At 41.3% G+C, this 17,705-nt stretch overlaps 1 pseudogene; it reads right to left on the minus strand.

Annotated features, from left to right (window-relative positions):
* Window positions 1-2,622: 2,622 nt before the first annotated feature.
* Window positions 2,623-5,978, minus strand: LOC136675194 (uncharacterized; annotated as a pseudogene).
* Between the last annotated feature and the right edge of the window lie 11,727 nt (window positions 5,979-17,705).

Here is a 17,705-nt window from a genome sequence, read left to right on the forward strand (position 1 = left end):
GCAACATGACTTGGGAATAGAAACAAATGACTGACAAGATGAAGTGAGACAAGGGGACTTAAATACATAACACAGAAAAGACACACCTGGAACAGATAATGAGGGGGAGGAAGAAAGGCGGGACATGGGCGGAGACATGGACAATAACAAACAGAGCCATGTGCTAAGAGACCACATGGCGGGGAAAACAGACATGACAGCACGAGGGCGTGACAAAAAAAAAAAAACGTTGTGAAATTTGCATTGCAAAGATTCATATATTGGTTTGCGAATCTTTTGTGCATGTTTTATATGATTGTGTGAATGTCTTCTGCAATGAAGAATTTGTAAACTGTTAAGTTGTTTTTGTGGGAGAGGAAAAAATCTACAGGTTTGCAACTCCTGAAGAGATCTTCTCTGTGTTTTCAAATTCTTGATACATGTGTGACAATTTTCAACAACTACAAATTTTGCTGTCACAGGTGCTGAGGGGTTTTGTACTAAATATACCACCATAAATCAATTTGATATTTTAAGAACAGATTAATAATATTTAAAGAGTAATGTCATAACTGATAATCAACTGGTTAGTAAGTAATTAAAATGTATAATGCTTTACACATAAAACATTTAATCAATACTGTTAAACAGAAAAAGATATTTGATTTGTTTGTTTGTTTAACTGGGAGATAAGTTCATTTTCTAGGTACTGAAACCAAACCAACTTCCTAGACTGATCTTTGTGTTGTGAAATTAAAAATCCCTGCAGTATTCTTTGCAAAACAAAAGAAAATGCCCTAGGAAGAATAAAAACTGTAATAAAGGCAAAGTGTGAACATAAAAATTAAATGCAGATACATTTTATACCATATTCAGTTGCTGAGGCTTCTGTTCTGTGTTGTACTTTATTTTCATAATCCTAAAAATATTTACTGGCTGTTTTTAAGGAATTTTATTGGAATGTGTCTGAATTTGGCTCATTAATGTATGTACTTTAACATTATAATTTGGAATGTTAGCAACATACTTTTATCCTATAGCCTTTTCTGTCTTTTTCTATCTTTTCTATGTTGGGTTAATGTTGTGAAACTATATGCTATATGAAACTACTGTTACTTGGGCAAAATAACTGAAGCAAAAAGTAAAGGTACCTTTTCAAAAAGAGTAAAAATGTCATGTACAAATACGGAAAATTTTAATATATCCGGCATTTAACAGCACAATAACTGAAGTTAATATGGCTCTATTATTTATTCTGTCTCTTTTGTAGTCTTAATAAAACTCCCCAATCAGTGTTGTGACTAGTCACAAAACATTTACATTCCATCACCAATTAAACTGAATGAAATAAAAAACAACAGATTTTTTTTTTCTCAGTAGATGACATATTACAATTTAAGAGGAAAATACAAATCCATTAGTGCTTTATTTAAGTAAAAATATGTAATGGAATGTTGTCAGTTATTACTCACATGTGTTCTTGCATTACATTTATCTCCGATGGGAAAATATGCTTTGCATCAGAGTTACCTATCAAGCTAAATTCCATCTGCGTTTCATCGAATGTGAAACTAATCATTTGAACTTGTCTCTGTACTTTCAGGACGTAACCCATATGTTGACAGAACAATCACTGAGGAGCCAAGCTCAGATATTCATAGAGAGCTGTGACAGTAGGAGGCTCCATTATAACAAATGGCATACATTTGTTCAATTGATTTATTTCAGGTTAATGTGTAATCAGCATGCATAACTCAAAAGCAAATTGCAAAAAGATACTTATTTTGTGCACTTCCCAGATTTCCAAAGTGTTTTAAGGAACCAAATATTGATTTATGGCAGGACAATAGTTTTGCCCTTGGCTTGCTCACCTGGGGATTTTTACATATTTACATTCTATACATTTTTACATTTTGCTAGTATGGTCCACGCCCTATAGTTTGGAACGGGGGGGAGGGGGCAAACTCAGAGGAATTTGGGATGGAGTTCAGCGCGGTTTTGAGCGTGTGTAGAACCAGGCCCCCCAGTTAGAAGATAAATTTTAGAAGAAGGAGGAGATGGGGAGGAGGTGGGAGCGACTTGATTGTCACGGAGATTACGTGAGGTTGAAGGGTATAAATAGGCCTGGGGGGAGGAGCGTGGGCGTGGCCCAACTCCCAAAATTCTGTTATAGTATAACTTCAATTTGCTAGTATGGTCCACGCCCTATAGTTTGAAACGGGGGGGTGAACTCAGAGGAATTTGGGATGGAGTTCAGCGCGGTTTTGAGCGTGTGTAGAACCAGGCCCCCAAAAGTTACAGGGAAGCGATACGTTGGTGAGCACCTTGGAATAATCTAAGCTGGAGGTAGCGTGTATGAGGTTCATAGGGGCTTATAGGGGAAGGGAGTTTAAAGAGAAATATTTGAGAAGAATTGTGAAATTGGTCTGTTTTACTGTGTTTAATAGTAAAGACGAGTGTGTTTGGATCAAGTATGAGTAGGTCAGATAAACAAGGGTGAAGAGAATTATGGTGGATGGAAGACGGAAGGGAACGGTATAGAGTGTATGTGATGGAGGCGTCAAAAGCACTGCCATCCAGTCCAGTAAGTAGACAAGGTGTGTGGTGCCAGAGATTTCAGGATTAAATCCTGGGATCTTAGAGTCAGATTGCTGAGTGTGTGGGAAGATGGAAGATGAGGTCCGAAAATGGTGGAACGGGAGTAGGATGCAGGTCGGACTGTGGAGCCAATAGCTTGAACTTCTGAAATTGGAAACGAGATAGAGAGTCAGCAATAGGGTTAATGTGACCAGGAATGTAAACAGCTTTTAATAGAAATTGATGGACGACTGAGTGCCAAGTGAGGCGGCGTACGAATGGCATGAGACTGAGTGAACTGGAGCGTCCTTTATTAATAATATGAACGACTGATTCATTATCTGAATGGAGAAGGATAACTCGGCCAGTCCATTCATGTCCCCAAAGAACTGCAGCAATGACAGCCGGAAAGAGTTCGCGGAGCGCAATGGAGTCACTACAGTCTAGCGCTAGACGGGTGAATTGATCAGGCCAGGAGGATGCGAACCAGTGTCCCTTGTAAAAACCTCCACACCCCACGGACGGGGCTGCGTTGACGAACAAATCAACGTCCTCTGGGTTAGCTAGTGCATCATTGTAAAAGAAAGAGATGCCATTCCATCTGCGGAGGAGGAGCAACCAAAATTGTAGCTCTGAAGCGCAGGCTTGGTCCAGGGATATTAACTGAGAGAGAGAAGAGGCTGAAGAGGCTAGGTGCAGCAAATGAGAGATGAAGGAACGACCTTGTGGGACAACACTCATAGCGAAATTAAGATGCCCCAAAAGGGAGAGGAGTTGTCGTTTGGTGACACGTCGAAGAGAAAGAAATTCAGAGAGGAATTCAGTAATGCGGGCCAGCTTGCTGTGTGGGAGTGAAGCACGAAAAGAAACTGAATCCAGAAAGACGCCCAAGAACTCAAGTGAGGTGGCGGGGCCGATGGTATTCTCGGAAGACAAAGGAATGCCCAGGCAATGGAAAGCAGCAGTGAGAGAAGTGATGCAGCGGGCCGGAGGGGAGGATGGCGAGTCAAGGACCAAGAAATCATCCAGGAGGTGTACCACATACGGGAAATCATAGACGTTAAGGAGGATCCATGAAAGAGCCTCGGCGAGTGTGTCAAAAATCATGGGGCTGCTCTTACAGCCGAAGGTCAGTCGAACTGCGAAGTAGAACTGTCCCCGCCATTTCACCCCAAACAGGTGCCAGAAGTCAGGATGGAGGGGAATGATTTTGAAGGCGGAGACCACGTCTGCTTTAGCCAGCCAAGTGCCGCGGCCAAGGAGCTTAATCAGTGATATGGCATCGTCGACCCGAGCATAGCAGAGGGAAAATTCCGAGCTGGGCACGAGACTGTTTATTGAAGGCACAGAAGAACCGCGCGGGGATGATAAGTCTATGACGAGCCGCTTCTTACCAGAATATTTTCGAGTGGCAACGCCGATGGGGTTAATTCGGAAAGTAGAAAATGGGGGGGAAGAATAGGGGCCCATCATAAAACCCTCCTAGACTTCTTTGGCCAGAAGAGAAGTAACCACATCAGGCTCCGATTCGGCGGAGAGAAGGTTGGAGGCATGGAACGAGGAGACGGGCAGAACCACCAAACAATTGACCATCAAGGAGATAACATACGAATGCAGGGTCAGGGTGGCGCGAGAGGCAGCTTGCGAGCTCAGGAACGTTGACAGGGGTGGAGAGAAAACGGATCAGTCAGCTGTTACCGAACTTAGGCGGCCACTTGGGGCAGCTTGGCCGAGCGTGGGCTTGAGCGCAGTAGGTGCATACATGAAGGAACCTGCAGGAAGATGCAAAGCAGCCAGCGGAATTGAAATTATTGCAGATCATGGAGCCATTTAGAAAGAACAAGCGTCTACCGCGGGCATCACGGGAGCTAGAACTGGTGATGCGCTGACTGGGGGCCTGGTCAGGGATGAAAGAAAAGTTAGGGCCCGGAGTGGGCGCCGGGGTGACCTGGGAGCATGCAGAAGTGGGATGAGAAGGGTTGCCGCACAACCCACAGGAAAGTGCAGTTCGGCCAGCAAAAATGCGACAGTAGAGCTCCAAGTCGAGTGCACCCCTTTAGGATGGAATATTCCACTGTTGTAAGCGGGCGGCGGCCCGTGCAGAGAAGAGCCGATGGTAGTCATAAAAACCAGAGCCTCCAAAACGGACTGCGAGGTTGAGGACGATGGCGAGGTAATCGTCCAATTCCTGCCTGCGGGCAGGGAAGGAGGAGCACACCACATCGTGATAGAGGGAAAATGCGAGTGCAAATTCGGAAGTTGTGAGGAGCTTAGAAGCTCTGTGCTCTGAAGTCTTCAATGAAAGGGTCACGTCCCCCACGTCAATGGAGCGGGGTGCTGTACAGGAAGCTGAGGGAAGCAATAGAGAGGACAGGTCAACGTCCGCACCTTGGAGAATCTGCTGACGAAGGGTGGGCTGCACCAGGGGTGGATTGAAGACACGAGCATTGGGAGGAGGAGCTGGAGCAGTGGTGAAGAGAGAGAATGTGGCGTCTGGAGCTCGGGGCGCCGGAGCGAGAGGTTGACTTGCAAAACCTGCGGAGAGAGTATCGTTATGATAAAGAACGGGATACTGCAAGCCCGTGAGAGGTAGGGGTTGGGATGATAAGGGTAGGGGGTTGGGATGATAAGGGTAGGAGGTTGGGATGATAAGGGTAAGGGGTTGGGATGATAAGGGTAGGGGGTTGGGATGATAAGGGTAGGGGGTTGGGATGATAAGGGTAGGGGGTGGGATGATAAGGAAAAAACAGGGTAGGTGGAAGAAGTAGTAGCAGGGAGAGAGAGAGCAGGAAGATCAGAAGCACGTAAAAGGAGGGACAAACGAGAAAAAACGGAAGTCGGGGCAGGGTCGGGCCCAGTACTGCAGACAGGAGCCAGATTTGTGGCACCAGCAGGGGGCACTGAGCCGGGGAGGGAGGCCTTCGCGGGGCGTCCTCGGTGCCGTGTCGCAGGTGCAATGACGTCATGGCGCGATGGCGTAGGTTGAGCGGGAAAGACCTCATCCTCCGGGGTAGGAGCTGAAAACAGGGAAAAAAGGGGGTCCTCTTGTTGGCTGAACGAGCGAAGGGGATACCGCGGTCTCGCAGCGCTCTCTGGAGGCCCGCCACGGTCCAGTCGGAGATGGACGGAGAAGCAGGAGAAGCCGGATCGGGCCGTACTCGTCCGGCAGTGAAGGAGGGCTGCCGAACGCGCTGGTCGCGGCGATGAGGTTGCTGGGGAGGAGGAGTAATTGGAGAGGAGCGGCGTCCGCGCGCAGGACCCGTGAGTGTGGAGCGAGAATGACGAGAGCGTGCGGAGGAGCTTGGAGCAGCTGAAGTGGCAGGTGAGGCAGGCACGACGACTGCCGAACGCAGTCTCTTAGTGCTGATGCGGGGTGGCGTTGGGCGATCGAGTAGGGGAAGGAGAGAAGAGCTCGTGGTCATAGGCGAGCAGGTCGAGAGCCATGGTTGCAGTTGGCAATTCAGTGACGCAAGCAGGAAGCGCAAGACTAGCGACTTGATTGTCACGGAGATTACGTGAGGTTGAAGGGTATAAAAAGGCCTGGGGGGAGGAGCGTGGGCGTGGCCCAACTCCCAAAATTCTGTTATAGTATAACTTCAATTCATGTCAAAACTTTATCTTACCAGAATTCTTTGAAGCTGCTTTGTGACAACATCAGTTGTAAAAAGCACTTTACAAATAAATTTGATTTGATTTGATTTGTTGGTAATTTCACAGTCAGTGGGCAAGGCTCATGTTTTTATTAAATACTGAGACGAACAGCATTAGAAACATGTGTTAGTTGTTAAGCTGTAAACCTGAGAACTTCTGGCTGGTGGGTTTTGTATTTGGAAATTTACAGAAACACAGTGCCTTTTTAATTCAGTTTTCCACCAATTATATAACATGATGCAAATAATAAAAAAGTGAATAATAGTTTATTATTTAAATGCTCATTTAAATTATTTGTTTTTGCATAAATCATTTTGATGGTTCAAAATGTGCATGTAGGCTACACAAAAGGACATCATCTGTAACATTAAGAATGCCAACCCAGGAGTTGTGTTTATGGATGAAGTGCTTTATTCCTTCAGCGCACACAAGAAAACAGGCTTAAATAGCACAGGCTAAGACGCATATGGATATAGTGTTTTGTTCTTCAGCTTCTTCCATTATTCCATGCTCACTGTAGAAATCAGTTTAGAGTAGTGCATGTAACCAGGGAGCCAAACACTGACTGGCTAAATATACCAACTGGATTCCAAAAAAGTTGGGACACTAAACAAATTGTGAATAAAAACTGCAATGATGTGGAGGTGCCAACATCTAATATTTTATTCAGTATAGAACACAAATCACAGATCAAAAGTTTAAACTGAGAAAATGTATCATTTTAAGGGAAAAATATGTTGTTTCAAAATTTCATGGCGTCAACAAATCCCAAAAAATTTGGGACAAGGCCATTTTTTACCACTGTGTGGCATCCCCCCTTCTTACAACACTCAACAGACGTCTGGGGACAGAGGCAACAAGTTTCTCAAGTTTAGAAATAGTAATGCTCTCCCATTTATATCTAATACAGGCCTCTAACGATTCAATCATCTTGGGCCTTCTTTGTCACACCTTCCTCTTTATGATGTGCCAAATGTTCTCTATAGGTGAAAGATCTGGACTGCAGGCTGGTCATTTCAGTACCCGGATCCTTCTCCTACGTACCCATGATGTTGTGATTGCAGCAGAATGTGGTCTGGCATTATCTTGTTGAAAAATGCAGGGTCTTCCCTGAAAGAGAGGATGTCTAGATGGGAGCATACGATGTTCTAGAACCTGAACATAGTTCTCTGCATTATGCCTTTGCAGATATGGAAGCTGCCCATGCCACGAGCACTCATGCAACCCCATACCATCAGTGATGCAGGCTTCTGAATGGAGCGTTGATAACAACTTGGGTTATCCTTGTCCTCTCTGGTCCAGATGACATGGCGTCCCAGTGTTCCATAAAGAACTTCAAATCGTGACTCATCTGACCACAGAGCAGTCTTCCATTTTACCACACTCCATTTTAAAAGACCCCTGGCCCAGTGCAAACGTCTTGTGGAGCTTGCTTAGAAATGGCTTCCTCTTTGCACTGTAGAGTTTCAGCTGGCAACGGCGGATGGCACGGTGTATTGTGTTCACTGACAATGCTTTCTGGAAGTATTCCTGAGCTCATTCTGTTATTTCCTTGACAGTGGCATTCCTGTTTGAGGTGCAGTGACGTTTAAGGGCCTGGAGATCATGAGCATCCAGAAGAGTTTTACCTTGACCTTGACCCTTACGCACAGCAATTGTTCCAGATTCTCTGAATCTTTTGATGATGTTATGCACAGTTGATAATGATAACTTAAAAGTCTTTGCTATTTTACGCCGGGTAACACCATTCTGGTATTGTTGCACTATCTTTCTGCGCAACAATGGTGGAATTGGTGATCCTCTTACCATCTTGGCTTCAGAGAGACACTGACACTCTGAGAAGCTCTTTTTATACCAAATCATGTTGTCAATTGACCTAATTAGTGTTAATTGGTCTTCCAGCTGTTTGTTATATGCTCAATTTCCTTTTTCCAGCCACTTATTGCTACTTGTCCCACCTTTTTTGGGATTTGTTGACACTGTGAAATTTTGAATCAACATATTTTTCCTTTAAAATGTTACATTTACTCAGATTAAACTTTTGATATGTCATCTATGTTCTATTACGTATAAAATATTGACATTTGCCATCTCCACATCATTGCATTCAGTTTTTATTCACAATTTGTTTAGTGTCCCAACTTTTTTGGAATCTGGTTTGTATGTAAATATCTATTAAACATACAATTCATTATTGTATTTTCATTACATATTGCATGGCCTAAATATTGACCTACAGAAGATTAGGCACTTGTTTAATTAAAATCAATGCTTTCTGCTCTTAAAGAGCATATTCAAAAATCAGCTCTAGCACTCTATACAGCAGAGAACATTTGTGTATTTTGAGTCTTTAAGAAAAAATAATAAAAGGAAAAAGTGTAGACAAATTTGCCTAGCAGCAAAAACTGCAAAAAGTGTTTATTTACATTCATTGCATCCTTTTAATTTTTTTTCTGTCTAATACAAAAAACATAGCTTCTAAAGTTGCAGATTGTGGGAGTGTTGCTTGAATTGCTAAGGTCATGATTGAAATGCTATATGAATGAGTGGTATAAACTGTTTTTGTTCTCTGCTAGAATGTGTAAAAATCCTAGATATATTGTCCTATTAGATGTTTTATTTTACTGTAAATTATGCATGAGTAATTTTTTTGCACCAATTTAAACTCTTGGGAATCCATTTTTATATATTAAACTTTTGTAATACTAAATATGAGTGGTATGGGTACTCAGAAAAATTGTATACAACAAAATTTATATGGAAACACAACACAGAAAATTGATAAAACAGTCCTCAGAAATCACCAAAATGCTCTCATCAGACCTTTTGTCAGGGTATATAATGGTTTTCCTGTGTTGCTGTCCTTTGCCATGTTGTGAATCACATGTTCAGTTGTTTTCCCTGCCATGTGCCTTTTCTGTAGTTTCTAGCCAAAACCCTCACTAAGTGTTCACAGGTGTTTCCCCTCATGTTTCCCTATATAAGCCATCTCATGTTAGTTTGTCCTTGTCACTCATTTGGTATGTTCTTTGTCTTGTTTATTCTTACTCAGTGTTGTACTTTAATGTGTTTAGTTACTACCCATGTTTGTTTCTGTTTATTAAAAATGACTCATCTCAGCAAATGCTTCTTGTTCCTTGCACCCTTGCTGACACATCTCTGTAGATGGTATGGGTGTGGTCTAGATTCTGATGAACCTGTGTAACTGACAGCTCTGGCAAAAACATATTTGTTTGTTTGTTTTTAATTTTAACTTTATTATAGCAATGCATAGAGGCTTGAACGTTTTTATTTTTTTTTTAAGCTTTTTACTTTGAATTGTGATTGTGATTTTCACACATATTTAGGGTTATACACTGTAACTGAGTTACCAGCTCATTTATAGATATACAACATAATAGGGAATGCTGGGAGGACCAGAATGAACACCAAGGTTACTTGATGTGAGGCTTGGAATGAGAACTGGATTTACTTGATGTGAGGCTTGGAATGAGAGCTGGATTTACTTGATGTGAGGCTTGGAATGAGAGCTGGATTTACTTGATGTGAGGCTTGGAATGAGAGCTGGATTTACTTGATGTGAGGATTGGAATTAATCATGCACCAGGTTGCTCAGAGTGCCACAGTGTGTGGTGCCCTGTTAGCCTTGCATTAGTAGGGAAGACCAGAAACCCACACATACACAGGGAGGGGGACAGTCCTCCCACACAGATGGTAACTTGGAGTGGGACTTGACCCCACAACCGCCAGGTCCGTGGCTTCGTGTGTGGCTTCGACACTTCCTGCTGAGCCATCATGCCATCCCTGATTTCATCAATGATTTATAACTTTTGGATGACATTTATTTTTGTACAGATTATTAATCTCCATTCCTTTCATATTTCTGCATTTTTTTTTGTGTTTGATATTTGAAGCAGATTCCTCATAGTTGTCCAAATTTTACATAATAATACTACTCTGATGGAAAGAGGATAGTTCCAGCTTTCATTTGAGACCTTCATATGGTATCCGCCTTATAGAGTATGAAATTTATGAAGTGAAGAATGCAAGTCTGGAACCATAGAATCATTAACTTTCTGTTCAGTTTGAAACTGTGCATTTCACAGAAAGATAACTATATTCATGAAAATTATATATTTATTAAATGTAACATCATCTGAGTTTTATTTAATTTCCATCCATCCATCCATAACCGCTTATCCAATTTAGGGTCGCGGGGGGTCCAGAGCCTACCTGGAATCATTGGGCGGAAGGCGGGAATACACCCTGGAGGGGACGTCAGTCCTTCACAGGGCAACACAGACACACACACATTCACCCGGAGGAAACCCACGCGGACACGGGGAGAACACATCAACTCCTCACAGACAGTCACCCGGAGCGGGAATCGAACCCACAACCTCCAGGCCCCCGGAGCTGTGTGACTGCGATACTACCTGCTGCGCCACCGTGCCGCCTTTTATTTAATTTTACCTATGTTATTTTGTTTTGTTGTCATTTTACCTGCTTGTGGAATACGAAGCTTATGTGCCTGGAGTATTAATAATAATCTACAATGTAACATATAATGTATTTTTCTGTTGTTGAATCATAATGCCAGATAATATAAAAACATTCCCATGTTCATTATCTGTAATTATCTATATTAATAAACCATATTTTATTTCATGAAACTTAATTTAAAGTGTGGTGGAGAAAATAAGTACAAGTGTTAAGAATTTAAATCTAACAGAGCATTTGCAATCAGAAAGTAGTTTATTAACCTTAAGGTGGTCAACACACAATAGCACAGAGCACTATGTGAATGAGGACAAAGAAGATGTTTTCACAGAGAGTTTATAAAGGTAGTTTATATGTCATAAGCATAAGATAATTACAAAGTTTCTGCAAGCTTAGTTTCCTTAGAGACATCCCAGTCTGATAAACAAGATGTTTTGTTTCTGATAAAGCACTGACCTCAAAACTGACCTGACATACACTTTGTTTCTGAGTTCTGTTAGAAATGAATACACAGACAAAATAAGCAGACAGGGTCTTTCAACAGAGACATATAACAATTTCCATTACAATCCTCCACTTGTCTCTATGGACACTATGGACATACAGAAATTCTAGGATCTGCATACCAAAAAAAATTTGTATTACTACACATAGAGGTTAAAAGAGGAAAAAAAAAATAATATATGAAACGCTTACAGAATATGTAAAAAAAAAACAAGAATTGAATATCCACTATTACATGTTAGACTTTCTGCAACATTTTAATAAATTCTCATATTAAAAATAGTAGTAAAACATTGTAATATCATCACATTTAAACTGAGTTATTTGTTTGTTCAATTTCGATATAGGAGGTGGTTTTAAAGATTTCTGTCTCATATAGGAACCTCTTTGTAAAGTTAAGAAGATGGATTGAAAATGGAGAATGGGAATTAAAATGTTCCTGCATAAATTTACTAGTAAGATTATAACTAATTTGTGTCTAAACCCATCCAAGCTTTATTCACTTCATCATATGTATTTTCAGAAACTGAAGTTTCAAAAGGATCCATACTGGAATGTGGCATTAGTGAACATACAATGCATGTGTGTCATTTGCATTACCAGTTGTCTTCACTGTGAAGTTTGCATATTGCCAGTAAACATTTTTACTGTAGTCTATGAACCTTTCTGTAGTCTCAGGTTTTGCTTCCCTGCATATTTTCACTGTCATCCAGATGGACACTGTCAGAGTGATGCTGGCGAAGATGAATGTTGTCAAATCAAATCAAATCAAAATGAATGTTGTCACCTTGCAAAGGTTAAACAAGACGTAAAATTTTCCTGCCATGGTGATTTTGTTGTGTTTGTTCTGGGGCTGGGGCTCTTTTGCAGTGTGAGATGTGGACCCACGTGTCCCTCTTAGCAATCTTCACTGCGGTGTGAGTAGTCAGGAGCACCTGGAAATGTCCTTGTCAGCGATCTGCTTTCCAGTTCGCCCTCTTGTAGACTTTAGTCAGGATCCAATCCCCGGGCTTCACAGAGTGTCCTGTAACTGCTGGGCTTGGTAGAGATTCTTTCACCCTCCTGTGCACATCAGACAAAACAGAACACAATATTGCACAATATTTTTGTATGTGATCATCTTCCAAGGCCAGTGTTTCTATTTTGGGAACACGTCCTGTATTTGGCGGACAGCCAAACATTATCTCGAAAGGGGAGAGTTTCAACACTCTTTGTCTCATGCACACCAACGGCAGGGCTTCCACCCAATTTAGCCCTGTTTCTTGACACACTTTGATCAGTTTTTGTTTTATTGTGCCATTTGCTCTTTCTACTGCCCTTGCACTCATAGGGTGATAGGCACAGTGTTTGTGTAGTGGCATGTCAATTACTTTGCTGATGTGTGTTAAAATTTTGCTAACAAAGGATGGCCTATTGTCAGAAAAGCTTTTTCCAAGGAATACCAAACCTAGGGACAAATTCCCTCAACAGTATTTTTGCTACTGTTAGTGCATTGGTGAGAAGTGGGGAAAGCTTCTACCCATTTTGAAAACATGTCAACGATCACAAGCACATATTTATTTTTCTGACATGGTGTTAATTCAATAAAATCCATTTGTAGGTGATCAAAAGGCATGTCAGGTTCTGGATGTCCATGTGTGTGTTCATATGAAATGGCACCTGTTGAGTTTATCTTCAGACAGGTGAGACACTTTTTTGAAAAATTTTGTGAGTAATTTGAGAAGCCTTTTACAAACCACTGTTGTTTTACTGCGTCTACCAGTCCTCCCCTTGAACAATGGTCCACTCCATGGGTCTTTTTCGCGAAGTAAGGAAAGTAGCAGGAAGGTAGACATGGTTTGTTGTTTGGTCCCAACCAGATTTAACCATTAAACGTACACCCTGAGTTTCACCATGTTTTCACATCTTTAGCTGTTCTGGTTTTTTGAATTTCCTCAGGTCTAATATCCTGAGGTTCAACAATGATGGCTTGTATTAAAAACACCCCAGGGTCAGATGCTGCGTTCTTAGCTGCAGCATCTGCTCTCACGTTACCCAATGCTTCTGGGTTTTTATCACTTGTATGTGCGCGAACATTTACTACTGCCACCTGTTTTGGTAAAAGAATGGCATCCAGAAGTGTTGACATTAGTATGTGATGTGCAATTGCCTTACCTGATGATGTTAGGAAATTTCTTTGTTTCCACAAGGTCCCAAAGCTGTGAACAACCCCGTAACTGTACCTGGAGTCTGTGTAGATGGTGACTGCCTGTTCTTTGGCTAGTTTGCATGCCTCAGTCAGTGCAAATTGTTCAGCAGCCTGTGCAGAAAAACTGGAAGATAGGCTACCTCTAAGCAAAGTGTCTGTTAGTGTAACAATAGCAAACCCTGTTTTTGTCACGCCTTTGCAGTCTTTGTAGCTGGATCCATCTACATAGAGAATTAAATCAGGATTATCAAGTGGAACATCTTTTAGGTCAGGTCGTGGAGAGTAGACAAGGTCCAGTGTGTGCAGACAGTCATGGGGCTCCCCTTCCTGTTCTGTGGGAAGGAGAGTAGCTGGGTTCAACACTGTACTCCTTTTTACTGTAACATTTGGCATTTCTGTTAATAACGTGTGATATTTAAGCCACCTGGCTGCACTAAGATGTGATGTCTGTTTTTCCAGCAAGATCATGGACACTGCATGTGGAATGTGTAGGGTGATGGTTGCATACCCCACTATCTCTCTGGAAGCTGTGATAGCCTTCTCTGCTGCTGCTACAGCTCTTAAGCAGTAGGGATAGCCCTGAGCTGGAATTTGGCAGGGCTAACACTATTTTTAGATTTACAAACGCCTCCTCCCCTTTGGGGCTCCAGGTTACTTTGGACGAGGCTGTTAGATTCTTTTTATGTACCATGTCATGTAGTGGAGCAGAGGTTTGTGCATAATTTGGAATACAAATTCTGCAGTATCCAGTCATACCTAGAAAAAAGAAGTTGCTTTTTTGTAGTTGGTTTTGGTATGTGTGCAATTTCAGAGACTCTTTTTGCACACAGTGGCTTTCCCTTTGCTGACAAATCATGTTCCAGATATGTGACTGTTGATTGCACAAGCTGCATCTTGTCCCTGTCCACTTTGTGGCCATTCTGTGCTAGGAAATGAAGCAGAGAGACAGTGTCAGTTACACGGGTATTCTGTTCAGGGGAACATATCAAAAGATCATCTACGTGCTGTAGAAGTGTATAAGTACCTGGGAAAGAGAACTTAGCAAAGTTATCCCTTAGGGCTGTATTGAAAAAAGATGGTGACTCAGCGTATCCTTGTGGGACACGTGTGAATGTGTATGATTTCCCTTGAAAAGAGAAAGCAAACCAAATTTGAGTGTCTTTGTGCACTTTTACACTGAAAAAAGCATTTGCCAAATCAATCACTGAGAACCACTGTGAATTTTCTAGCACCTGACTCAGAATAGTGTGCGGGTTTGGAACTTCTAGTGCTCGAGCATTAATAGCCTTGTTTACTGCTTGCAAGTCTTGAACAAAGCACCACTGCTCTGGTTTTCCTGGAGCTGTGGATTTTTTTACAGGCCAAATTGGAGATCTACATGGTGAGTCCAGACATTCTATAATAAACCCTCTTTCCAACAAACTGTTAAAAACAGGGGTTATTCCATCGATGGCCTCCTTTTTCAGAGGATATTGAGTTGTGCACGGCCTGTAATCACTTTTTGGAGTGATTATTAATTCTGGAGCTCCTTTCATATGACCAACATCATATTTGCCTTTGGACCACAGCCAAGGTTCAATGGCGTCTTGAAAATCTGCTTCATGCTGATTTGTTGAGACAAAAGTGACACTTCATCTTGGGCTGAGAATGGCAAATGTACTGTTGTTCTATATGTTTTGATGTCTTTGAATATTCCCAATTTTTAATTTCACTAGGCTGCCAATCAGTGATTTTTAAACAAGCTGAAATGAAATTTGAAATGTCTTTTCATTGTTTATGCAGCCTGCCCATTGCTCTCCAGCAAATAGGGTGGTTGCAGAGACTAACACATTGTCTCTACCTTGGAACACACACATTTGTTCCATATCAACAGGCCAGGTTTCCACACTAGCAGAGCAATGTAAATCCCCTGAGCTTTTGACATTATCATAAATAAATTTTGCCGTAAATTATTTAAAAAGGGTAAACATAGGTTAGATTTTTCTAAACGTCTGTGTCTCTCTTGCTAGCTGGTTCTCAGGACAATTAACAGCAATGTGTCCTATTTCATTACTGTTGTAACACTTGTATTGAGAGAAGTCTCTGAAGCCAGTGACACCTCTTCCACATCCATCTACTCTGAAACCAGCTTTTGCCGCCTCCAGCACAGCACACTGCAGTTGGTGCTGCTCCTTTTCTGTCTTCTGTTGTCCTGTCTTCACGTTCTCATTCATTCTTTTTTCAACATGCAAAGACCAGGACGGTCTGTAGCCTTCCTGTGTCCACTTCCACACAATCATCTCTCACCTTTGTCTGAATGTCGGATTTCAAACCACTTAGGAAGTGTTCTTTTAAGTGGCTTTCCCACGGGCTCATGTTGTTTCCGGGATAGTCAGCGGGTTTCTGAAGTCTGGAGTGAGCTTCGTGGAATTGTTCCGGTTCATGTAGATAATCAACGACAGTCTGTCCTTCTTTCTGCTTGCACTGGGAGTTTGTCCAGATTCAGTCTAACTGGAAACGCTGCTTCGATTCTCTTATAGAGGGCAGTCACTGCGACTTGGTAGGGTGATCCAGGGTGCCCCCCCATGTCTTTGGGAAAAGGAAGATTCCCTTGTACTTTTGGTGGAGAAAATAAGTACAAGTGTTAAGAATTGTAATCTAACAGAGCATTTGCAATCAGAAAGTAGTTTATTAACCTTAAGGTGGTCAACACACAATAGCACAGAGCACTATGTGAATGAGATCAAAGAAGATGTTTTCACAGAGAGTTTATAAAAGTAGTTTATATGTCATAAGCATAAGATAACCACAAAGTTTCTGCAAGCTTAGTTTCCTTAGAGACATCCCAGTCTGATAAACAAGATGTAGGACAAAATGGTTCTGATAAAGCACTGACCACGAAACTGACCTGACATACACTTAGTTTCTGAGTTCTGTTAGAAATGAATATACAGACAAAACAAGCAGACAGGGTCTTTCAACAGAGACATATAAAAATTTCCATTACATAAAGATGTTTTTATAATCCATTAAAAATAAAATACAATCCCCTACTCCATGTTACATTTTAATGCAATAACACAGTATCCATACACATCTTTAATTTCACACAAAGTGATAAATGCGTTTCCACGAAGAGGCCAAGTTTGGGACTTTTATATTAACTGTAGGGTCCTCTCAAGAGCAGGCGGTCGCTCAGAATGACCCTCACCCATGAGGTGTAAAGTTTGCTTCTTGTGTTCAAACTGAAAATGAAGAAATTATCAGTTTTTTTTTCATTTCTCCAATTCTCCATTCAGTCCAAGAACCAAACTGATTTAATGTACATGGACCCTGCCACCACAACCAGTTCAAAACAAGACGCAGCAGACCACGCATGCGCACTATATCGAATTGATTGGCCATCTACTCTACGCATCCAGTCCAGTGATGTATTTTTTGACAGTGTTTTCTCACTTTCCAATTTGTGTTATCTAGAAGCGGTACCTGTAAAAATTCAAGTCATATGCGTAAGTCTTTATAATTGTATATTTTGAAGTCGTGTTCGTAAAAAAAGCACACAAACAGACTTTTGTTTACAAATTAAATATATATATGTATGAATGTAGATGAACATGCAAAAGTTTATTTTTGACAGTAATCTTACTCCATTCAATATCCTATACATTAGTGCACTTTTGCCACCATCAGGTGAAAGAAAAAACTGCCAAGTGCCAGCAGGCCACTAATGAAGTTTTCTTTAAAGTGGAGCTATGGACCAATTAAAATCTTACAGTGGGCCACATTTGGCTCAGGGGCCGGACTTTGTTTTTTTAAATATACTTTTTAACAGCAAAATATCACACTACTAACACAGCACAATATCAGCAAAATATCACACTACTAACACAGCACAACAAAACAGTATGCTTTTTTTTCTTTTAACATATAAGGACAGTACATGCCATATAAATTATATATTCCAAAATTCTATAATTTTAACAGAAACCATGGATGTTTGTCTTTTGTTCTTCTGTCCACTATTCTGTCTTTTCATTTCACACAAGACCTGTTTAAAAACAACTTCTGCAGGAATTTCAGTTTGATTTATAACCATTTTACATCTGGTCTTCCAGATTTTATTATTAACTATACACAATATAAGCCAATAATTATCTTTTACTTTTTTAAGGAGTGTATCACCAAACATGCCATACATTCAGGTTTTACAATAAATATCTACATTAAAACCAATATCTTTCATTCTAGTCCATATTCCAGCTGTCCATCCACATTCAAGGAACAGATGTTCTATTGTTTCCTCCGAGTGACAGTCAGAAACAGGGCA

The sequence above is a fragment of the Hoplias malabaricus genome, chromosome 18, assembly GCF_029633855.1.
Source record: "Hoplias malabaricus isolate fHopMal1 chromosome 18, fHopMal1.hap1, whole genome shotgun sequence".
NCBI lineage: Eukaryota > Metazoa > Chordata > Actinopteri > Characiformes > Erythrinidae > Hoplias > Hoplias malabaricus.